Source organism: Pteropus alecto, unplaced genomic scaffold, assembly GCF_000325575.1.
Source record: "Pteropus alecto unplaced genomic scaffold, ASM32557v1 scaffold269, whole genome shotgun sequence".
NCBI classification, from domain to species: Eukaryota; Metazoa; Chordata; class Mammalia; order Chiroptera; family Pteropodidae; genus Pteropus; species Pteropus alecto.
This window is the reverse complement of record NW_006443566.1, coordinates 2,676,716-2,693,003: the sequence shown is the minus strand read 5'-3', so window position 1 is coordinate 2,693,003 and position 16,288 is coordinate 2,676,716.

Below are 16,288 nucleotides of genomic sequence, written 5' to 3'. Positions count from 1 at the left end.
ATCCCAGTATAGGAATACTTCTGGGAATACCGGTCACTGTGGAAAATCATCAACATGATGACCCAAAGGGGACACAATGGTGTCCTGCACTACCGAGCAGGAGAAATGAGTTATGAAATGTGGAAAGCCGAAAACTAGTTTGTGGTAAATTTTTCCAAAGATCAAGTATGTAAAATCACAAGTAGAAAATTTGCTATTCGTGAATGCTAAACCGAAACAAGTTTTTTCCTGTCAGGATTTACACTTAACACAGCATGTACAATTATAAGCACACCATACATTTTGTTCTTTTTAAATGAAACTTTCACAAAATAGAAATGATCAAAATTCTTGTAGTTGTAAGGCAACTATCATGGTGCTATAAATAGGGAGAGAGAACATTTTTACCCGTTTGTATATGAAAGAGACTTGAAAGAGGTTTTTCCCAGTTTGAGAACAATCTTAAAAGTTTACATGGTGTTACCAATACCGATCGAGAAGATGAACAAAGATTTTCTAGACTATCAATTATAAAACCACATTTTGATCAATCATGCTAGACAAAGTAACTTGATTCTCTTTCTCTTTTCTCTATAGAAAGTATTCTAAAGTCATTGTTTTTACAAAGAGGTGCTTGAAAAGTAGGAAACAAATGTAGGGGGGGCAGTGTCAGAGAATGGCATCAGACATTTAAAAAAAGTCTGTTATTTTCTGGATATGTGATCTTTGTGGCATTTGTCAGGCTTTTCACACTCTGTGATTTATTGTGATTCCTTTTTCTCATTCTAACTAAAAATTCACTTTCATAACAAATTTCATATGTACAATTTTGGATTATTTTTCTTAAAAATAATCTTTTTGAGATTGGCTAAGTGACAGTCCTCACGAAACTTGGATCTGCCTCTGCCTCCACACACTGGATTTTGCCACCACTGACTCATCTTCATGAAAACCCATACTCTGTTCTGTGCTCCTCTGAAGTGTCAGGGTCGCCGTCCTAAGAACAGTGCCCTGTACCCCATAACCTTTCAATACCCATATTCCTCCCTACTCCCCTCATTCCACACTAAGCCATTACTTCTGTGGAGGTGCAACCCTCCACCTCTCCTTTGAGTTACTTTGGCTTGCTTTTCTTTAGAGGCCCCCATGGTGGGCTAAATATAGGTCCCCCAAAGATACCTGGATCCTAATCCCTGGAAGCGTGAATGTTACCTTTATGGTAGAAAAAGCATTTATAGGTAGGATTAAGTTAAAGATCTTGAGGTGGGAAATGATCCTGGCTTATCCCAGTGGGCTCTAAGAAGAAGAAGAAGAGAGAGATGTGACACAGGAAGAAGAGCAGAAGGCGGTAGGACCGCAGAGGCAGAGACTGCAGTCACATCCTGCCACACACCGAGGAATGCCAGCAGCCACCAGAAGATGGAAAATGCAAGGAAATGGATTCTCTCCTCGAGCTCTGGAGGGAGCCAGGTCCTGTAGACACCTTGGTTTTGGCCCAGTGAAACTGATTTTGGACTTCTGGCCTCCAGAGCTATGAGAGAAGAAATGGGTATTGTTTTAAGCCACGTGGTTATGGTAATTTGTTACAGTAGACACAGGAAATGAATATACCTTCCAACCGACAGTCTATTCTGAAAGATCAAACTCCTCCTATTCAGATAACTTTTGGCTCCAATATTCTGGTCACAAGATCCCTTTTCATGAGACCCTCCATCTACTTCCTCTTGACCCGTATCCCATGTTCTTTTCATCCAGAGGGGATTTGAAGCCTCTCTGTGAAATTTCATGAACTGCTCCACTCGTGCTCTTCGGTTAGCCTATGACCATGACATCCTTGACATGGATTCCTCCAGTGGAGCCCTGATGGGTGAAGAGGCAAAGCCTCTCTCCCATTGTACATTCCTCTTGTCCTACCCTAGTAAAGGGTAGGCCCTTTCCTAAGGGGTCTCCTCTATGCGGCCTGTGAACTTCCCCAATCACTTACCAAGAAGCAAAACAAAGAACCTCTTCAAACCTGCCTCCTCTAAGAGTCTTACCTTCCTAAGGAAGAATAGGTTATACCTGTGCCTGCCTCATTTCCCACCTTCCCCAAGGGGAAGCTGCTGGAAGAAAAGATTCCAAGTATTTGAGTCAAGTAAGTCTCCAAATATCTATTGAATGACTGCAGGGAGCTAAGCTAAGAGCTGAAGATGGTTAAGACATGGCTCCTGCCCTCTGGGAGCTTAGAGACTCGAGTGGGGTGAGAGCGGAAGCAACAAGATATACACATTAATGTTTACAATAAAAGTCGGAATTTGCAAAATGCCATAACAAAGGCTAATGCGGGGAGACATGCATCGCAACACGAGTCAGGAAAGCCTCGATGAGTAGAACACACTTGAGATGGGCCTGGAGGGTGAATTTCCCTGAACAGAGTAGAGGGGTGTAAGCCAAGGCACTAAGGCAGGAACGCCCAGGCTACAAGAAATAAAACTAGAAAGACAATTTGGGACCATATTTTATAGCAGGGGTCAGCAAACTTTTATAGCAAACCTTTCTGTAAAGGGCCGAATAGTATTTCAGCCTTTGTAAGCTGTGTGGTTTCCAACACAATGACTCAACCCTGCCATCATAGCATAAATGCAGCTATAAACAATATGTGAATAAGTTGGTATGGCTGTGTTCCAATAAAACTTTATTTACATAAATAGTCAGTGGGCCAGGACACCCAGCTAAGGAAACTATAAGCCACCAGAAGCCACTGGAGGTCTGTAAGCAGGAGAATGACCATATGATATTACCAAAGCTACGTATTTGGAAAAGCAATTTGGCCATAGGGTAATATTAGAATTACAGGAAGCTGGGAAGCTGTTATAGTGTTTTGAGTAAGAGTCCAGAATGAGGGTATTGAAAGCAGAAATGGGAAGGCCAATTTTATAGGGCACGGCAACGTAGTGGACGCTGACAGAAGTGGTGAGAGCTGAGTTAAAAGTGGCTTCCAGTCTGGAGACTGGGGCTAGGATTTAGAGACCGCAGGGAAAGCTTGTCAGCAATGTAACAAGAGGGTTTGGGGGCGTTGAATGTACCACTGGATGGTCTCTGAACTCTGGGCAGAGTGGTCAGGCAGCTGGCGTCAGGGGGCTGAGCCTCCTTCGTTTGTGCCCAAGGCCATGTGTGAGACACAGCTGACCTGGGGCTCCAGTGTGACCCTGGAGGCTTCATGCAGACAGCATCCGACGCTCCCTGAGTCCGGCCGAGCCTGGTTCCGAGCAAGCAAGGACCTGGGTCCCTGAGCTGCTAGACATCTCCGAGCATAGCCAACACAGAGCAAAACCAGCCCCACCAGAGGCAGGGTGAGGCCGTGCCAAGTGACCATGGAAGCTGCGTGTGGGCCAAATTACTTTCTAATTACATTGAACTCCAGACAAGACAAAATTGTGTCTCTTGAAAAGCATGTACATGGAGTCAGGATAAGTCTAGAGGAGGGCAGGCCTGGTGGAAATCTGGAGCTAGGCATCATGTTGCAGAGTTCATTGCCATCCTGGGAAGGAAGAGCAGGGAGAGGTGGCAGGGGGAAGCTGCATGCGACGCAGTGGAATATTACAGACACCTTGCGAAGAATTGAATGCATTTACATGGAGTCGGTGATTCTGAAAAGAAATGTGCCATTTCACCACGAACATCTCATCATTCCCTTTGGAACTTAAGATAACACCCTCCTGGAAAAATCATATAAAGATTGTTTTTTTGCCTGTGTCATATAGCAAGTGTTCTCCCTGCTGCTCTGCCTGCGGAGACAATTTAGTCGAAAAGGAGCCACCTTAGCATTCGCCACATTTGTGTTTAACAAAGAGGCCGTTTACTCACCAGTAACACACTTTCTTGCAGAGATACAAACATTAAGATTTGGCAGGTATTGAAAACGCTATTTTGATATTTAATGCATTGTCTTGGGAATCTATTTTAGAAGCAGAGCAATAAGAGAAATATTTCTGACTTAGAAATATAAATATAATACCACCACTTGGGGTTATTTATTTCCCAGGCGATCTATCAGGAAATGTTAGGAGATGTATTCAGAGTGGTTTCAAACATGATTCCAGTCTAGTGAGTAATCTTTCCATGTTCTTTCATATGTTATAAGATGTTTTGAAAAAGACGAATTAGTAAGAATTAAAAGGCACTCTCAAGCTCAGATCGTAAATATGAATATAAGACTGTCAATTTTTTAAGGACATGAAATGGCTTTAATTATGCTGAAACAAATGCTGATAGTAAAACCTGATACTGCTTGTTATATTAATACGCACGATATTTTAATTACAACTGGTGATTGGGACTTTTTGACAGACAGCTCTTGTCCTTTTTTCAAGGGTCAGCTAGCTGTTATCCAGTCTCTTCGATTTGGTCCCCGGTGTTCCAGACCAAGTCTTTTCAGAGGTTAGGTTCTTATCGTACTTACACACCATATGCTTGGGCTGTACTTTTGGCAAAATGGTTAAGAAACAATCGTGAGAAAAGTTAGACGTGGGTCCTTTATGTTTCCTTCCCAACAGTTTCATCGGGATGAAGAATAGTTTGGTGGAAGGGCTTGCCGGGCTGAGGCAGGCAGAGAGAGTCACCAGGAAGGAAGTTAGTTTAGTTTTCCAACGCTCTTTCTGATAAGAAGTTTCTCTTCCTGGACTGTGTAGAAGGTTAGTGTGGCCTTCGGAGGACTTGATGGAAAGGTCCGGTGGCTAAGTAAGTCAAGAGCAGATTCCGCTTTGATATCAGTTCTCTTGGTTTAGAGATCCGGGTTGGCCGTGGGCCTATGATGCACTTGAAGGTGCATCATGAGCAGAGGCTTAGAAACCACAGTGCCGAGCCCTGGTGCCTACAACCCGGTGAGTAAGAAGTGGACCTCAGACCACTGAGGTCGCCTGACTCTGCTAGGGGATCAGCACGTCCAGGGTGACCTGAACACAAACTCGGCTGTGTGTGCCAATGGCCTTGGCATTCAAGAAGAAAGCAGCTTTCCTCGCACTGAAAGACCTCGCACACAGGCTCACTTTGCTGATGACGGGAGGATCACCAGTTGAGAGACCAGGCAACTCGTGCGCAAGGTAAAGACATCTTCATTTTCTCTGTACATCAATTTCTGTGCTCTTCTGGATACCTGCTTCCTTTTTCACGGACCCAAGGACCTCCTGCTCTTGACCACCCTTCCCCATCCCCATCCCCAACTGCCTAAAAAGCTTAACTTCATGCAAGAATCTGTATGAGTCATTGAAATCTTAGTGAGGAATTTCAATGAGCATCTTCTCCTGTCATATTGGCATAGAGTCCTTAGCTCAGATGGTAGAATTAAAGATTTAGTTTCCTATTTAAGGATTTCAGGCAGCAAACTGGCAGAGGAGGGCATACAAGGAACATCTATCTCTTCATGCAGATGGCAACCCAAGATTGGCCCCGCTATATCCATACCCTGGGCACACATAGTTGGCAATATTTGGAGACGCAAGACAGAAATAGGCTGATACTTAGAAAAGAAGTTTGGATGTGAAAAGCCAGTTCATCTGTGCTAATCTGGGTAAATTACATGGTTTGGAACACAGTACATGACCTTCAGAAATAGAAGGCAATGGAGATAATTCAAAAGTCACTCCGACAGAGGTGAGGTATCTACCACACCGTGGATCACAGACGCCTCCAAGTAAAGTCTGCGTGACTCTCCTCTCCAGCCAGTTCTGGTTTGACCTACTTTTCCGGGCTCCAGTTGAGAGAGCCCTTGTGGCTATAGCCTGAGAAAGGAAGTGACCTGCTGAGATGAGAGGTTTTCCCTGGTGACATCCATCCAGCTGGCCACAGTTGGAGTTCGTCTCGGGCCCACACATGCAGGATATCAGAATGTGCCAAGATCAGCAAAGATACAATCTTTGCACAGAATCCCTCCATCCCGAGGGGCAGGAGGCAGGACTGAGTGACAGATCTGAGCCCAGCCCTTGTTTCTAACATCTTTGGCCCACGGAACCAAACTATTCTCAGGGAGTAGCCTGGTTGAAGAGACAAGAAGAGACAAAAGATGAGACAAGTCAAGGTCATAGCTGAAATATTTGGGGTACTTTTGCAAATCAGACAGAAGCAGCTACCTCAGCCGCCCCGGAAGGCCAAAGCACCCTATAAATCAGTTCCAAGTGGTTTCGATGCGAGAGGGTTGGTCCTGCCAGAGATCACATCCACCGTGATCTACAAGTGACAGCTTTTATCTGTTTGGCCCCACACACTCCCAGACATTATGCTTATTCCTTTCCAATTGGTCTTAATGTCAAGATTAGGGACAAAATGAAATTAGAGAAAGCAACTCTGAAGGGAAAGAAGGAAACCAACTTAGTTTGAAATTTAATAAAATACCTGCCCTACATGGATGCAGAGCTCTGCGTCTGGCCTTGCCTGGTCTCCCCACAGCGGCTCTGCAGCTGAGAGGATGTCCCATCTGATGCCCATGTGGGCTCTCCCAGAACAGACAGTGAAGACTGAACCCAGCGACCCCAGAGAGGTGGCCCTCCACTTGCCATCTCAAACTGTCCTCTCTTTGCTTCGCTTCAAGAAACACATGATCTTCCAGCCTTTGGAGAAATATTTTGATGGGGTTAGAAAAGTGTGAAAAGATTTCTGCTCATTTAGAAAACTGGATTGTGCTTCCTGATGTTTATTATTGCTGAGGTCAGGGTGATGACCAGCTCTGGGTTGGAGGACAGCCCTGGGCTGCCCAGCTATGCTTGCTGACTCTCCTCCACCAGGTCTGTTGTCAGAGAGACTTCCTCTGACTTGTTCTACAAGTGGAATGGTCTGCTTTTCACTTGCACATTCTCAGGCTCCACATGGGAGCCTTGGACCATTTGTTGTATGTTAGACTCTCTGTGTGTGCATCAAAACAACACAACACAACACCACCACCAAAAAGCCCTCCTCGCCTTCAGTGCTTTGCTGTATAAAACGAGGACTGAGAAAATCGAAAGAGTTAATGCAAATGTTCACTCTTGGTGGGAAACGCGCACAGCTCCTCAATCGAATTGCACAGGATGGTTCAGAAGGGAGAAACCTAAACCTCGATTGCATACTTCAAATTAGAGACTGCGTTAAACCATGCAAGAGTCAGAGGCTCATTCCACACCAGTCACAACTGACTGGGGCCCTTAGGGAGGGACAGGCTTGAGGCTCAGCAGTTCTGACACTCCAAAGGGGTGGAAGGAGATATAATGACTCTTACAAAAAATGGATAGATCATTATAACATGTTTTGAAATTTTGAGTTGAGCATCTTCCTTCTGCAGGTGTACTAGTGATCAAAAATTCAAAGACTCCATCTCCACACAGGCCGTGCTCAGGCCAGCTCCTGGAATCGAGAAAGAGGGAGGATTCCTAACTAGGTTTTCCTTTCCTGCGCGTGGAACTACCCTCCGCAGCTGGATTGCGGGTGCTCACTTCCTCAGCAAGTCAGTGGCCCTGGAACGCCGAGGCAAGCAGAAATCACCGGAAATTGAAACCATGAAACCTACAGAGTGCCCAGAGGAAACGGGACCACCCGGAACCTAAAAACCAGTGATAACTGACCAAATTATGAGTCCGGGAAAGGGCCTTTGGTGAATGAACGTTTCTGAGGTCTTGGAATGGTTTCACTCGACGGAGAACATTTGGTTCTGCATGTGGGTTTGGAAAAAATATGTGGTGCAGCTTTGTGCTTAGGAGAGCAGAGCACGGGGACAGTGCCCGTCCCGAGAGCTTGGCGGAAGGCCGGGAACGGGGGCGCCGGGGCTCTGCCCCCCGCTCCTCTTCCAGCGGCTTCCTGATTCTGCGGAGGCTCTGCCTGCAGTCACCACAGCTGGACAGCCACGTCACTCATGTTCACCACTGGGCTGGCCCTCCAGAAGCTCAATCACACAGACTGTTGGTGATAGGGATTTTCAGTCCAGCTAGTAAAGTTTCACTGTTTTTCTCAAGTGGATAAAAAGTCCTGACTTCCTTTGTTTCTAATTAAAGACATATGGGCAGAGGGTGGCCAGCACCTTCATTTTACCTCTGTGTAAAAGAGTGTGGCCTAACGGCATCCCGGTTGGCCTGTCACTGGTTTACGGGGCAGTTTTAAACAGGTCACCTGATCTCTCTGCAACCTGAGAGGAATATGCACCTCGTTGATTGGTGTCCTGTCCTATTTCACTGTTTGGTGATATTGAGTGGTAATAAAAATGCTTTAGAAGTGAAGTCCTGGATTCTCAAAATGCCCATCCATCACCACAAGCAAATTTATTCTACGACACTTCAGGTCTTTAGAACGAAATTGAATAACCGCAAACAAAAGTCTCTAAAATAAAAGGGAGAGAAGGATCAAGTAATACAGCCTGATCCAAACAGCTCACCGGGAGTGGAGGTTTTTCTACCTGGGAAGTTTTAACTGTGTGAGTAAGAAGCGCCAGGAGAGCATAGACTAGTAATATATTTCTACGCTACCAGAACACAAACTATTAGTTTGTTATATTGGCCACTTTGTGCCTTGTCCCTCGAAAATATGCATCAACACAAGTCATGTTCTTGTTCAGCAGTTAACGATTAATGCCAGGTCAATCTTTCCAAATAAATCACTGTTTATTTTATATAACCTGCTTCAGATCTATTGGTTGTAAATGACAATGACTGGAGGAGAAGGAGCTAGTATTTATTGAGCATTTACTCTACCCCAGACATGGTGCCAAGCACATGCTAGTGAGTTAGCTCCTTAAATCCACACAGATCCATGGGGAGGTGACTCGGTTCCACCACCTTAGAGAAGAAATTGTGTAGCAATGAGATTAAGCAACTTGCCCAAAGTCACATTGCTCCGAGGTGACGGAACTCAAATACGAACCTGAGCGATGTGACTTCAGGTTATAGTGTTAACCATATGCTACCCTGCCTCCAGGCTTCCTACGCCAGTCTGATGGAGGAGCCCTGCTCTGGTTAGAATTCTGACTCACCGGCCATTCATTGACCTGGAATCCAGTAGTCAGTCCCTCTCCCATCCTTTTCCATCAACCTATCTTACAGCCATAGAAAAGGCCCTGTTGTGAAAAAAGACTTTTCTCAGGGGCAGGAAAGAGGAAGAGAACACCTATTTGAGAAGATCTTTTCCTCTAAGTTGCATGAAGATTTTAAAGAGGGAGAGCCTTATCATTTATATCTTAATAAAGCTGGAGTTGGAAGGGGGAGTGCATTGCTTAAGGTAAATTGAAAAATAAAAGTAAAAGGGTAGAGGCTTTCAATATTTCTAAATGTATGAGTCCCAAAGTGTTGCTGATAGCTGAATTAGGTATTTCAGTAACGATTTTTGTCAGAGTCTAAAAAAGTAGTCATCCCCCTCAGCGTGACTCACCAGAAATGTGTTCAAAGCTGCTCATGTTTAATACACTTGGAAAATAGCGCATCCACCTGCTAATAGAAGTCTGCTGAGTGGTTCCCTGGGGACCCAGGGTGACTATATTGTGGTATCTTCCCGGGAGTAGCTTTCTTCCTTTTCCTTCTGGAAGGAGGTCAGAAGCAAAGGGGAAGTGTCTTTTCCATCCTAGAACACATTGAATCAGTATCGAAATCTATCACCATTCCAAACCCTTACACCCAAGTTCCCTGAAACAAAACTGGTCCGACCTTCAGCAAATGAGCTCGGTTGCTGCGAAGGGCGGAGGGAAGAGATGTTGTCCCCGGAGAGGTCAGAAAAGGGACTCGTGACAAAGTCACACACCCCAGCTCAACCAGGTTCCTCGCAAATCACCACTGATAAGGTGTTGCCCTGGGTTTCGTCCATCGTTCATGATCAAAAACCTGGGGCACGTTTGGCTGTATCAGAGTAAATATTATGTTTTTCGCGGACTTGCTGATGGTTGTACATACTCAGAAGACCCTGAAACCGTAAGCTGGCCAACCCCTATGAGAACAATCCCAAATCCCGGTTTCCACAGAAGGAGATGAAAGCAAAGAATTGTTTGAGGGCTGTGTGTCTGTGTGCTCTTTTGTTTTTTTAAACCGGGTTAGCACCGTTCAAAGAGTCCTTGGGAGGATTTCTGCTCTGAGCTCTGGCCCTCCAGACAGCACACAGCCCCTCCACCACATCCTGCCTCTCTGCTTCCTCCTCCCTTTCCCAGCTCCAGAAGCCAAGCTGGGAAATCTCTCACGACCCTGTGGCTTGGCCGGGAGGAAGCCTGAACTGGATACAGCTGGCCGTCCAGAGGCCTGGTAAGAGTATTTATCCCCGAGTCTGTGCTTCTTTACTCACCCTATTTTTAGACTAGTGCTGCACACCTTTCTGAGAGCTCAGACCTAAGTCCCCTTTGGGGCTGGGCCACACCGGGGAGGAGACCCATGTGCTGCGGGTCTGTTGCACACCTGAACAGGGATCCAGGCAGCAGTTAAATGTGGTTTGCTTTAACGGCAAAAGGAAGAGAAATCAACACTCTTAACCAACTCCCTGACTGTCTCTTAAGAACAAAGGTCTGAGTTTTCTCTTCCACCTTAGCAACAAGCAATGGGGGGTGGCCGAGGACAAGTGACCTGGGAATCTGTGATACTGAAGAGGCAGAGTGAGGAATGTCACACTCAGGAGCAGCCACTCACAGAGCACGCAGGCCATGCTGAGGCACAGCTGCCTCTCCAGCCTGCCTCCCGCTATTGTCTCCTCACGCGGGCACAGCCTCTGCCACCCACACCGCTCACTGGTCTCCGGGCCTTGGCACACGCTGCCCCTGCGGAACTGTCCTCGCTTATCTGCTCTGCACCCTGCAAGACCCAGGTCAAATGCCACCATAGCCTTCATCTCTTCAAAACAACTGACGCACGTCTCTCACCCTCACCTGACTGGCAAAGTTGAAGGACAGGAGCCATGTCTATTCATTTCATACTGCAGGTGTGCCGAGTAGTATGTGTGTGAGAGGAGGTGGAAGACATGTCAGGGATTGTGGGAGATGAGGCAAGCGGCATGGTTTGGGGTCAGCTCGTGATGCACCACAGGTAATCCCACGTAACAGGTGTTCAGTAAAAGCTGAATGAGTGAATGAACCAATGATTCGCAGCAAAAATGCTATAATTTAAAGTCAAAAACCAGTGTAGAGCCACTAGAAAAAATAAAACTAGCTAATTCATGTTCCCAGTTTTATTTGTACTTATAAAGCTTATGATTTAAGTAAGTATTTATGAATCGTCTTCATTTTCCAGTTCAAGAGACTTGTAGTACCTCATCCTGGGTTGGTTGGGCCATATGTGCAAAATTAAAACATAATTGTACAATGCTGAATATATCTCCTCTGACTTGTCACCAATATTCGCCATATTCAGGCAGAATATCATATCCAAAATAACCAGACTTGAAAATAGAAATTTAAAAAACAACAGAATTCACAAGCTGGCAAAGGCCTTTGCATGAGACAAACCATTGCCAGTCACTCAAAAATATTTGGGCGCTGTCCCTACGGATGTTTATGCAGATCACCAGAGCTTAGTCACGCTTAGTCCTGGATGGGGCCAAGCAGGAGGGGCCTGGACTGGGAGCCCGAGGAGAAAGGCAGCCGGGCAGCGGCTCCAGTGGAGAGATGCTGGAGAGGCAGTGGCAGGAAGGGCTGTGTCCTTTCTGAGGCCAGCGTTCCGGTCAGGCCTTTAACTGCCCTGCCACACGCTCCCACACCCGTGAGCACTTAATAGAAAGAACTTGCTCCACTCCATCCCCACCTCCAATCTGAACCTTCTGTACTGTCAGAGCTGCTCTTTCTCTGGGCATTGCTTTGGGATCTGCTTCTCTGCCGCATCTCTTTGGGTGGCGGAGTCTTCCTGCCCATATCCTCTTTTTGGATTGAATGCTTTCCTGAGTGCTACTTTTCTGAGCACTTTGTCAACTCCACACACCTCAGCCCACGGGACAGTAATGTTTTCAAGCCAGGATCCAGTAGTCTGCCACCTATGAGCTGGGTGCCCTGGTCTCCATTTGACTAGGAAAGAGAATCAGACGGGCATGAGGTGAAATTGCAGAACCAACACCAGGAGGCAGGGGTTCAGAGTCAAGTTTAGCAGTCAGGTGACCAGGTAAGTTCAGCACAGAGTGGCCCAAAACCGCCTGGGACAAAGTGCCACTGCGAGACACCTGTCCAGAGTTGGCAAAGGAACAGGTGGCCAGAGCAAGCTTGACCCTATGATTTGGAACAGCCTCTTGGGACAGGTTCTAGTGGCCAGGAGCCCAGTAGTCATGAGCCCAAGTCATGAGCCTTCAGGTGACTCTCTGGCTTGGGTGAAGAAGGGCTCGTGGCTACACTGCCCCACGAAAAGGAGCTGACTTAGCTACTGAGTTCTGGGAAGATCATTAACCACTGGTTCAAACCCCAAAACTACCCTAAGAGTTTTTTCAAAATCCACATGCCAGAGCCTCACTCGGGATCTGGCAAATCGGAATCTCAGATGAGTTTGGGGTGGAGTGGGCAGGCATATTTGACTTTAGAATGTAGCCCAGGAGTCTCGAATACAACAACCCGCCACTCCCTGTCTCAAGGTGGGCGCCATTTCCATTGTGCAATAGTCAGGCCACAGACCAGATCTTTTACCTCACACTTAACACAGTTCCTTTCACATAATAGACCTAAAATAAGTTTTGTTGATTGATTGAATGAATGCATAGGTGAATAAATGAACAAACACTTTTGGTAACTGAAAGAAGTGTTGACTGTGTCAACAAATACAGGAATAGAACAGCGTTTCTCCTAATGAATTTTAACTATGATTGTAAGCAAGCCTTCCAGTTACCATTCATAACAACAGCTAAATATGACAACATCAAGGCGTATTTTATCGACTCATGTGGCTCAGCAGTATATGGTATCGAACAAAATGAGGATGCGCATTAACATCATAGATGAGAGTGTAAATGAAAGAAGGCGCTCCACCTAACTCACAATTAATTATATAATCGGAGGCTTAATTCTAGCTTTGGAAACAATAGGAACCATAATTACATGTCTAAAGCCCAAAATGGAATGCCACAAGTGTTTGACAAGTAGAACATAAGGATGATGGAGTGGTTTACCCATAAGATTGACCACAGGGCAACCCTGGTGAGTCACGATTTCAGGTCGTGGCAGGATTTCTCATTATCCTCCATTCTTTCACTGTGAGTATATTGAGCTCTGGGCCACTTGATGGATGTGACTCTGTTTGTGAATTCAGGCTGGCACGCCGACTTCGTGGATCTGACCTGTATATAGAATAGCCATGCAAATTAGCATGGGCCTTGGGCCAAGAAAAATTAATCCAGGCCTAAAAGCAATCACGTAAAAGGTGTCTAAGGGCAAATGAAGAGAAAAATATGACTGGGAACAGTGAGGCTCTATTTTTCAGGTTTCTCTAGCTCACCACCTTGTGAGTTTTGTTCTTTTATCACTAGAAAACTAGCCAAGGTAGAAAAAGCTGGGGAAAATCTTTCTAGATATTTATGGGATGAGAAAAATGTTCAAGTTGGAGATTGACATAAGGGATTCAGAGAGGGCTTCCCTGCCATCGGATCGGCAGTGGCCTCCAGGCCAGCCCTTGGTCTTGACCTCGGCACCCTGTTGTGCCTGGACAGCATCTGCCATGCGGGGTTGTTTCATTCCCTTGTTTTATGCTGTTTTCTTTTCCATTGGACTGGAAGTTCCTTGGGGCTAAGAATCATGTCCATCTTGCCCACCTCTGATTCCCCAGGTAGCACAGGCATTTGATAAGTACTCGTTAACTGGTGAATAGATACTGCATGATGATCCAGACTCAGGCTTCCGGTAGTAAGAACAGGTCAGAAGGTTGTCAGAGCTCGCTGGCTCTCACGTGCTCTCCTGGCCTGGCCCAGAATGCCTTGAACACTCATTAGCAATTCTCTTATCCACTCTGGCAAGCTGTCCAGTGAAACACCACTCTGAGAGATGGAGACAGAATGTGGAGCAGCATAGGCAAACATGAGAAGGAAAGATAGGGGCCAGGCCCAAGGACGGGCTGGACCCAGAGAAAAAAGGTCAAGGGACAACCAGGTCTGCAGTCCCACTGCACTGTGGGGGGAGGGGCAGTTGCAGGTAAAGCAATGTGGAGGGCAAGGAATCAGCAAAAAACCAAGGTTATGGAAGTGGAGACCTGGGCACTGAGGTCCCCAGTTTCACAGAGGATCCCGTTTATATGCCTCTGTAGGGGCAGTAGCAATAATAATAACTAATATGTATTAAACTCTTATAAGTTTACAGTGCAGAGAATCTTCCTTGTGGAAGGAACTGACCTATGCTAAAGACTGGTAATACTGGTAATTGTCAGAGGTTAGAGGTTAGAGAGTTGAGGGTTTGATGGCCAGGATGGTATCATCATTAGAGAATTAGGAACAGCCCAATTCTCTGTCAGTGCATCCTTCTTTGATGAGATTCGATTGTGTGTAACACACAGGGCAATGTGCATAATAATGCACAAAGAATAAATAATTGCAGAACGGCAATCAAAATACCACTTTATCATTATCTCCCAATTGCCCCCAAGAGAGTACTCCTGGTTAAGCTGGAATGGAGTCTGGTTTAGACTTAAGGCCAAGCAGACCTCCTAATTCACCACAAAGACCTCCCCCCTCACCCCCCCCAAAAAAATTAAATCAAATCACAGGATTAGCAAATTTAAAATGTCTGCAGGGTGAGAACTAGTGCATGAGGAGAAGTTTCCCTGTAGAGAGCACCCTGGCTTAACTGACCGAGCCAGCAGTGTCCTGAATGAGGTTGATCAGAAGGGAGATGGCCGGTGCACACCATCAAATAAGGGTGGTTTCTGAGTCTTTCCATTCTACCAGCAGCTCTTCCCTGGAGGAGAAGTTGTATTACAAAGAAGGTGCAAGACCAGGACGCAGATGAACAGGCAGAAGCATGAAGACACGGGAGGGAAATCATCCCTCCTCTACAGCAATAGTAGTAGTAGTAATAATAGTAGTAGTAGTAGTAGTAGTAGTAGTAGTAGTAGTAAAAATAATAATAATAATAAAAAATAACATTTGGATATTATAATTTTCAGAGTGCATTTAAATGTACTGTTTAATCTTCATAACAATCATGTTAAGTAGTTGTTATTAGCCTTGGAATAAGCAGATAGCTTAAGTGACTTACCCAAGACCATAAGCCTAGTAAGTAGCAAAGACAGAACTCAATATCGAAAGGGTAAAGCCCACCAGCTTTCTGTCTACTACATCAGTAGCCGAGTTAATCTAGCTGGGGACTGCGAGTTGGATATAAGGGCAGATCCTGATACTATACCAAGCATCCCCACCAAGCGAGCCTTCACCTTCGTATCACTGGTCCTTCTAAGAGTCTACTGCCAGCACCTTTTTCTTCCTTGTTGACTCCCAGTGGAGGGGATTCTCTATCTGGCTATACCTTTCTAATTTGTAATTTACATAATTTAAAATTTTTCCAATAATTAATTAATTCTCAAACACAGAGGTTAGTCACTAGTCTAGGATCTATGGCAAAAGGCACCATCTAAACATATTGGCAACTCACTGTTAGCATGGTCTAGGTGCTGGAATAAACCGATGAAATAGAACTAAGAATACTAAGAATATGATTATTTATTACAACAAAAAAAGATGTCATTTCAAATTATTGAGAGACAAAATGGATTATTTAATAAATGATGAAAAAATAAATGGTTAGTTAAAAGAAGATTCAGTTGGATCTTTACCTTACTTCTTACCATCAACGTATAGATGTATTAAATATTTAAACATAAAAAAACAAAGCCACAAATGTACTGGATAGATAAATATTTTTATAATCTTGGAATGAGGAAGGGTTTTTTTCATCCTAAGATTATATTCATACAGCATATAAGTTTAAATTTCATATAGCAAAATAAATCACAAATAATATTTAAAGAGAAATAATGAACTGGGAAAAAATTATTTGCAAACTATATAATCGACCAGGAATTATTATCTGTACTATAGACAGAGCCCCTACAAATCAATAAAAGTAAACAAAAGCCCAATGAAAATGAAAAAGAATACATACAGGCTGTTCACAAAAGAAGAAATACCGAACATATGAACATATACTCCACTCTTAATAATAAGTACGGTTATACAAATAAAACAATAATTAAAATGTGGGTGTATGTGCATGTGTGTGTATTTGCCTATCAAACACGAAGAATAAAGAGATTGAGAAAATAGTGTGGGCAGTGTGTTGAGAAATGAGTATTCTCTTGCACTGGTAGTTGGCATGCAATTAACATGAGTGCTGGAGGGAAGTTTGATAACATATACCCAAATTTAATATATTCACACTTACTGTGAG